Source organism: Chinchilla lanigera, unplaced genomic scaffold (assembly GCF_000276665.1).
Source record: "Chinchilla lanigera isolate Chin_1 unplaced genomic scaffold, ChiLan1.0 scaffold00097, whole genome shotgun sequence".
In the NCBI taxonomy this organism is placed as follows: Eukaryota; Metazoa; Chordata; class Mammalia; order Rodentia; family Chinchillidae; genus Chinchilla; species Chinchilla lanigera.
Genome location: NW_004955498.1, coordinates 7,591,550 through 7,599,144, shown reverse-complemented (window position 1 = coordinate 7,599,144; position 7,595 = coordinate 7,591,550).

Below are 7,595 nucleotides of genomic sequence, written 5' to 3'. Positions count from 1 at the left end.
TTTGCCAATAATTAATTACTTTTCTTTTCTAAAATCGTATAATGCTTTACTTGTTTGAGACGTCTTTTAAATCTGCTTCCATTAAGACCCTGTTCATTTTTGTTAGAATCTTTTGTGGGCAATTTTGCTGTTTTCCTGTTGTTGTGAATGGAAAACTTGCTCTTGTATGTTCCGATTGTTTATTGCTTTTGTGCGACAGGGCTTTGGATTTTGCTACAATGAGCTTCTATATAATGTTTTTCTGAGTCATTTATTTATTTAAATATTATACTTAGCTATTCCTTTGAATTATTAAAAAGAGAATATTGTTACCACACATTGTCTTTCTTTTCAATATTCATATCTCTTATTTATTTTGCATCCACAGCTCTGGTTTTATGTTCCAGTATTCTTTTGAACATGAGAAGAGAATGTATATTTTAGTCTTGTCCCTTGGCTTTAAAGAGATTTCTTCCAGTATTTTATATGTTTGGTATTGATTTTAGGAAGTTGAAGTTCTATTCCACTGTTAGTTTATTTTTAATTCAAACGAGTTGAAGTTCTTTGAAAAGCTTTTATGTTGCCATTGACATGATCAAGTGTTTTTTCTCCACTGACTTGTAAATGGGGTATGAAAATTGAAAGCATTTTCAAATGTTAAATTATATTTTTATTCCTTGGACACAACCTGTTTGTTCATTTAATTTACTGCTATGTTGAATATGCTATTAAATTATTTAGAACATTTGCTGCTAAGAGAGAGCTTGGCTTGAGTGTTATTTTCAAGGGGTGTTCTCATCTGATATTGAAGTCAGTAAGCACTAGCCAGGCAAAATGTGTTGAATAATTGCCCATCTTTTGTATGCTTTGGAAGAGCTTATATAAGATGGTAATTTGTCTCTCCCTGACCATGCGGTAGAACTAGCCTCCCAAACAGCTTTATCCTAAGACATTTCATGATGGCTTGAGTTTTGAACACAGTTTCATTACATACTGTTTTAATAAACCCTTGTGTTCACTCTCAGATTTTCAAGTTGAATTATCTATATGTTTTAGGGTATAGGCATCAACCCATCCCCCATGTGTGATTGTCTTCACTCTAAAGCTGAAATACACATGAAAAAATTGACAATAAAATATTATAGGTCCCTGACAATATTAATAATAAAAAGAATAAACCTATCTTTAACACAGAAATTCTCACCTGCTAGCATCTCTTGCTTCTAGAATAATTTGAAGTTTATTCAATATATAATATATTATTTCTAAGTATTTAATATTCTATTCATAAAAGACAAGGACTCCTTTATAAAATATAAATCCAATATAATTATATTTCCTCAAAATTTAAGTAATTTTAGTTATTTTTCAGGCTCACCTGCCAGACATATACTTTTAGAAATTAGTTTCCCTGAATCAGGGTTCAAATATGACCTAATTATTGCAATTATTTCTGTTCTTTCTTACATTTTTAATCTCTATTTTCTACTCTTCTCACTTCTTTTTCCTTACAATTAAAAAAATAAAGAGGTCTTGTATTCTGCCCAGTTTCCCATAGTGTAAATTTTGTTGAATGTAACACTCATAGTGTTCCTTAAGTTTTTCAGACCATACTTTCCAAACTACAAAATGCTCCAAGCTCATTTTATGCACCAGTCCAAGTATCAACCTTATATCCAAGGATCCCTATTTCCTTTTATCAGATGATAGTTTCAGAAACCTAGTTCTCAGCACTAGTTATGCTTGTTGCTACGAGAGTTGTTCCTCTCCAATCAAATATACAGAGTCAACTAAAAGATGTATACATACTTCAAGAAAAGAAAAATAGTATGATGGTTTTTCAACTGACAGTGTTACTCTCATATGGGGGATCCTAGAGGATGTCATAAATCACAGAAAACCCACTACACCACTGGCCTTTAGAGAAGAAATTGAAAACGCATGTTCAGCAATCTCAGTGACCAAGGTTACCCAAGCAGCACTTCACCACACTAATAAAACTTTGGAAGCCAATGGCCACTATTTTGAGCAGCTCTTGTCATTGGAACTTATATTAATCTCAAATGTAACTTGTATTGATTTCACTATATCTTAGTACATTTAGTATTAAAATGTTTACATAAGTTTTTATTTTCCTGAAATGTGTACACATCCATATATACACATATATATTTTTTTCCTGACACAGTTGGCAGAGAAAGCCAATAACTCTCAGTGTCCTAGTAGCAATGATCACACTTAGCACTCAGATGTAGATTTCTAGAACCGTTCCTCAGTAGATGAAACAAGACCTCCTTGCAGAAACAGTTGAACTTAAGACTGGAGTAGTTCACATAAAAGATGAATCTGGACCATCATTATTATGGTTGGAACAAAAAATGTCCCCCAAAAGGCTCACCTGGTTGGCTGCCAGCTGGTGGGCTTGTGGGAGATGAGACAAACATGTGACTCTCTGGTATTTCTGTCAAAGTGATGAAAAGCTGACTAACACAATCATGTAGCCCTAGAAATTAAGGACAAAGAGTATGTTAAACGACCCCATAGTGTTGCCTTCAGGAAAAGTCAGAAAATGGGAACCAGAGAAAACACAACACTTATTCCTTTGCAACAACAAAACACAGTTACCGGGGAAAAGAGATGATGTATGCATGACATTGGCACAGAAATCTACAGATAGAAAAAGAGTTAAGAGGTGTAACAAAAATTCCTAGATATAGATCACAGTAGGATATTCACTTCAACATACAACTTGTTTAAAAATAAAATATACCAGAAAAGAGTGTAAAATAGTTGAACATTTGATGGTCATTTATTTACTTTTTAAAAATGATAACAGTGTTCAGCTTATATTTTATTTTTAAAAAGTCCTCAATTTCTAGAAGTGTGTATTGAAATATTTACAGATAAGTATTCTCCATGTTATTCCAGTGGCCAAGATGTAGGTAAGTGGGATCTAACTGGTACTAGGCTTGCCATGTGTTAGTGTTGCTTGCCATGAGTTAGTTGTTGTACCCACCATTCTGAATGGTGGGTACATTGTTTGTCATATTAATCTCATTACTACATGTTTCAGGCTTTCTGTAATAAAATGTTTCTATTACCAACACTGTGACATTACAGGGGAAGCGTACAGGTCCTATGTGACAAAGACCACTTTTTAGCAATAAAATTAACAAATGATCCAACTGCTCTAAAAAGACAAAGAAAACATTGCTTCCACTGCAGGAGGTGAAACTGTAATCAGTGCTGAAGCCACCCTGAAAGGTTCCAAGACAAGGTTGTTTTGGAGACAAATTCCACCGGTGGTCAGAGGAAAATAGACACCACCCTCTGATGTCAACCCTTCTACAGTCTGCACAAATATCATGTGTACCACACTGTCCCAGTGTAGCCTTCCTACAATCTAAACCAGAGGAGCACTCTAAATGATAAGAACACTCAAGGCCACCTCCCTCACGTAGCAGTAAATATCCTGCATAAATTAGCATATCTAGCAGAGGAGGGAATTAAATAAACAAATAGGATTGTCCAAAACAGTGAAGATACGACTTAACATCAGGAGAAGAATCTTCCATTTTAATTCCTAACACAGATAATAGATCAGGGAACACATTTGATCATGTCATTGGATATAGAAAAAGCTTCTGTAGAAAGTTCAACATGAGTTCATGGTAAGAACATTTTATTCAAGTAGTGTAGAAAAGAAATTTCCCTTTCCTAAAATCAGCAAACAGACTCAAATGGAATGTTAGAAGAACTATGGTAAAGTTAGGAAGAAGACAGAAAGCATGTTATAGTGCATGTTTCAAGACAGCATTGTGACACAGAGCCAGAGCTATGGATATCAGAATAAGTGAGGGGTAATAATATTGGGGGAAAGTAATCTTTAGTGACAGTACCATCACGGATCTTGAAAATTCAAAGTAACAGGAATGCAATATTTAAGTGAATGAGACTTCAGAACCACGTAGACAGGTGATTACTGTAGTAAACTGAAATTTTTGCAAGAAAAGGGCACTGACTAGAGTAATTAATAGACAATATGGCATTTAAATAGCAGCTAAATCCAGGGAATATGTACAAAGATCGCTAATAAAAAAAGTACAAGATCTTTATAGAGACAACCGTAAAACTGCACTAACAGATTAGGTAAAGGAAGTGTGAAAAAATACAGCAATATGCCATATTCATTGATAAGGGACAGAATGCCACGGAATTTTCCTTATTTTCATTATTAACTCAATGCCTCACCTATAGCTACCATAAGGACAAACAAATGTGGCCTGCTGTCTTGTGCTTCCTGACTTAACCGTGGAAATCAAGAGAAAAGAGAGAGAGAAACCCAGCAAACACACACAGGCAGCTCAATGTAAACAACATTTTTCTGAGGAAGGCCTGGGGGAGACCGCAGGCTGTTTCACTGGCTCTGGTGTTTGCTAGGGGCAGGGAAGTGGGTGGGGGCTGAGGTCTGCCTATAGCCCAGTATAACACTGGGCCAGCAGGAGAATGGAGACTGTGGCTTTGGAGACTGTTCTAGTAACCAGCTGAACCCATCCTAGTGGGCAGGGAGGACTGGCTTTCAAAACCATCACTATCTTAAAGACATATAAAGAATGTACTAGATACACAGTAGCAATAAAAAAGAGAATCATACATAGTGACAGTAGATATTGTTTAATCAAAGAAGTATATGTAGTCTACCTACATGTATGTGCAAATGTATTTATTTTTGTTTTTGTTTCATTTGTCTTTTTGAGACAGAGTTTCACTATGCAGTTTAGGCTGGCCTTGAATTAGTTCTGTATCCCAGGCTGGCCTCAAACTCGAGGAGATCCTCCTGCCTCAGCCTCCTCAGTGCTGGCATTACAGGCATGAGCCACCACATCCAGCGTGCAAATGTATTCATATAAATATATATTTAAAGCACATATCCAGGTACACATGGAAAAATATGATTATGTACCTACATGCACCTATTATGCATAAGTATAGTCTCCATGGACACTTCCTACACTTTCTCTTTCTATTGATACAAAGTCCACATAGACATTTGGTAGAGGTTATATAAGTCTTTTTTTTGCTGTTGTTGTTTTGTTTGTTTTTCAGACAGGGTCTCACTGTGCAGTTCAGGCTGGGCTTGAACTTATTATGTAGCCCAAGCTGGCCTCCAACTTCTGGCAATCCTCCTGCCTCAGCCTCCCAAGTGCTGGCGTTACAGGTGTGTGCCACCACGCTGGGTTTTACATAGCTTATTGACTTTAAATGAGCATTGAGACTTGAAAATTGCATTCCAGACTATGAAAAATTAAATCACTTCGCAGAAGTACTGGCTGGGTATGGTGACACATGCTTATAATCCTGGCACTTGCGAGGAGAAGGCAGGAGAATCACAATGAGTTCGAGGCCAGCCTGCACTACATGTTAAGTTTGAGACTAGCCTGAATTACAGAGAGAGATCTTTCTCGAAAAACATGCTGGCTGTGATGGTGCATGCTCTTAATCTAATGCTGGGAAGGCTTAGGCAGGAGGATTGCCATGAGTTTGAGGCCAGCCTGTGCTACATATTAAGTTTGGGGCCAGCCTGAAGTACAGAGAGAGAGATCGTCCTCAAAAAAACATGCTGTCTGTGATGGTGCATGCTCCTAATCCAGTGCTGGGCAGGCTGAGGCAGGAGGATCTCCAGGAGTTCGAGGCCAGCCTGCACTACACAATGAATTGGAGGCCTGCCTGAATTACAGAGCGAGGCCTTGTCTCAAAAACAAAACATGCTGGCCGTGGTGGTGCACGTTTGTAATCTAGCACTCGGTAGGCTGAGGCAGGAGGATCGCCATGAGTTCGAGGCCAGCCTGTGCTACACAGTGAGTGTGAGGTCAGCCTGAACTACATAGTGAACCACATAGCGAAACAAAACAAAACAAAGCAAAGCAAAGCAATACTTCACAAAAGCAGACTTACCCTGATTCGCTGCAGCGGCTCATTGTCTTCCTACTCAGCATCAGTCTTTTAGAAGAAAAGGGTGGAGAGATCTGCCTCATGGTGGCGAAGAGACCTTATAGAAGAACTAAAACCCTGGGCTCCTCAGCCTGGCCCCAGAAGTCAGCGCCGGAGACTCCGGGCGGCCATGTGAGCTTGACCACGCCTCTCCCATCCATGGCCGCTACTGTGGAGGACTCCTGGAGATCGAGGAAGCACATCGAGCTGGGGAGGACAGAGGTCCAGGCTCCGCTGAGTGCCAAGGTGACGACCCCCAAGGAGGACAGAGGCAAAGTGCCAAATCTGGTTCTGCTCCTGTAGTCAGATCTCGGACACATCGCCTGATGTGATTTCAACTGACTCCACATCCGTGGGGGTCATCAATGTGGTAGACTTGTTCTGAGTTTCAGGCTTTAAGTGCGATGAGCAGAGAAGCCTGTCCGCTGTTTGCGGTCAATGCGAGGGGCTGTGGGTAGAGTAAGGAAGTTACAACTGTAAAAGAGGGTCCACAAACAATCCGGATATTCCTCTCTTGTCAGCTCTATACACTGCGGAAGGATTTTTCAACCGACCCCCCTTTCCAGCTAGAGGATCTTGGTTCGGAGTTAGAGGATTGATCTGAACGGAACTACTCAAGTCCGTCCAGCACAGAGGTCCGGGCTCTGCCCGGAACCAAGGTGAAGACCATTAAGGAAGAAAAAGGGGACCCCAGAATCCCGTTCCGCTTCTTTGGTCAATCCTGGGAGAACCCGAGTATGCATGTTTCCGGAAGTGACGTCCCCGGACTCGTCCTCCAGAGATAGAGGCGGTGAGGTTGTTTGCGGAGTTCCTCGGGTCAGGTAAGAAGTGCGGAGAGGGCTGAGTTCAGTTACCCGATTTCACTGAGGGGTTTTAGGGAACGAGGAGGCCCCACCCGGAGAGAGGGACCCGGAATGATCCAGATTTAGTCATGTTTACAGCGCTGTACTCTGGGGAAGAATTCTTAACTTGGGGCTCAAGATTTTACTTCCGGGAATCGAGAGCAGGTGTCAAAGCCATGTTCTGAGGTTACCGCTTGAGGCAGGAGGAGTGAAGAGGATCTAGGCTCAATTCGGTGAAGGTAGGGGCTGAAGGAGGACAGACAAAGCTATGCCCAGGAGAGAAGGGCCCAGAACATTCTAGAAAGGCCTGTGCTTCCTGCAGGAGTCCGAGGTGCAAATGTCTCAGAACTGTGTCACCTTTGCCCTCCCTGGGACCAGATAGGACAGTCAGAAGCATCTGGGGTCCTTGTTTCAAATCTTGGGTGCAGAGTACCTGGCTCATTCAGGTGAAGGTGAGGTCTGCGGGAGGACTTAGGAAGCCGCATCCCTGAGGGATTGTCCAGGAACATTATACAAAAGCTTGTTTAATCATTTTGCATGCCAATATCTTGTCATATGAGCAACTGCTCTGAAGATAACAATATGCAATGTACCAACCATTGTTACTATCTTACAATCTTGTTTTGAAATTTCATAGTATTTTTTTTTTTTTTCTTTTCCGGTACCAGGAATCGAACTCACGACCTTGCACTTGCCAGGCAGGCACTGTGCATAGTACTGTTTTTATTGTTTACTTTTCTTTTCGTTAAAATAAATAAAGTCGGGCTGGGGATTTAGCTCAGC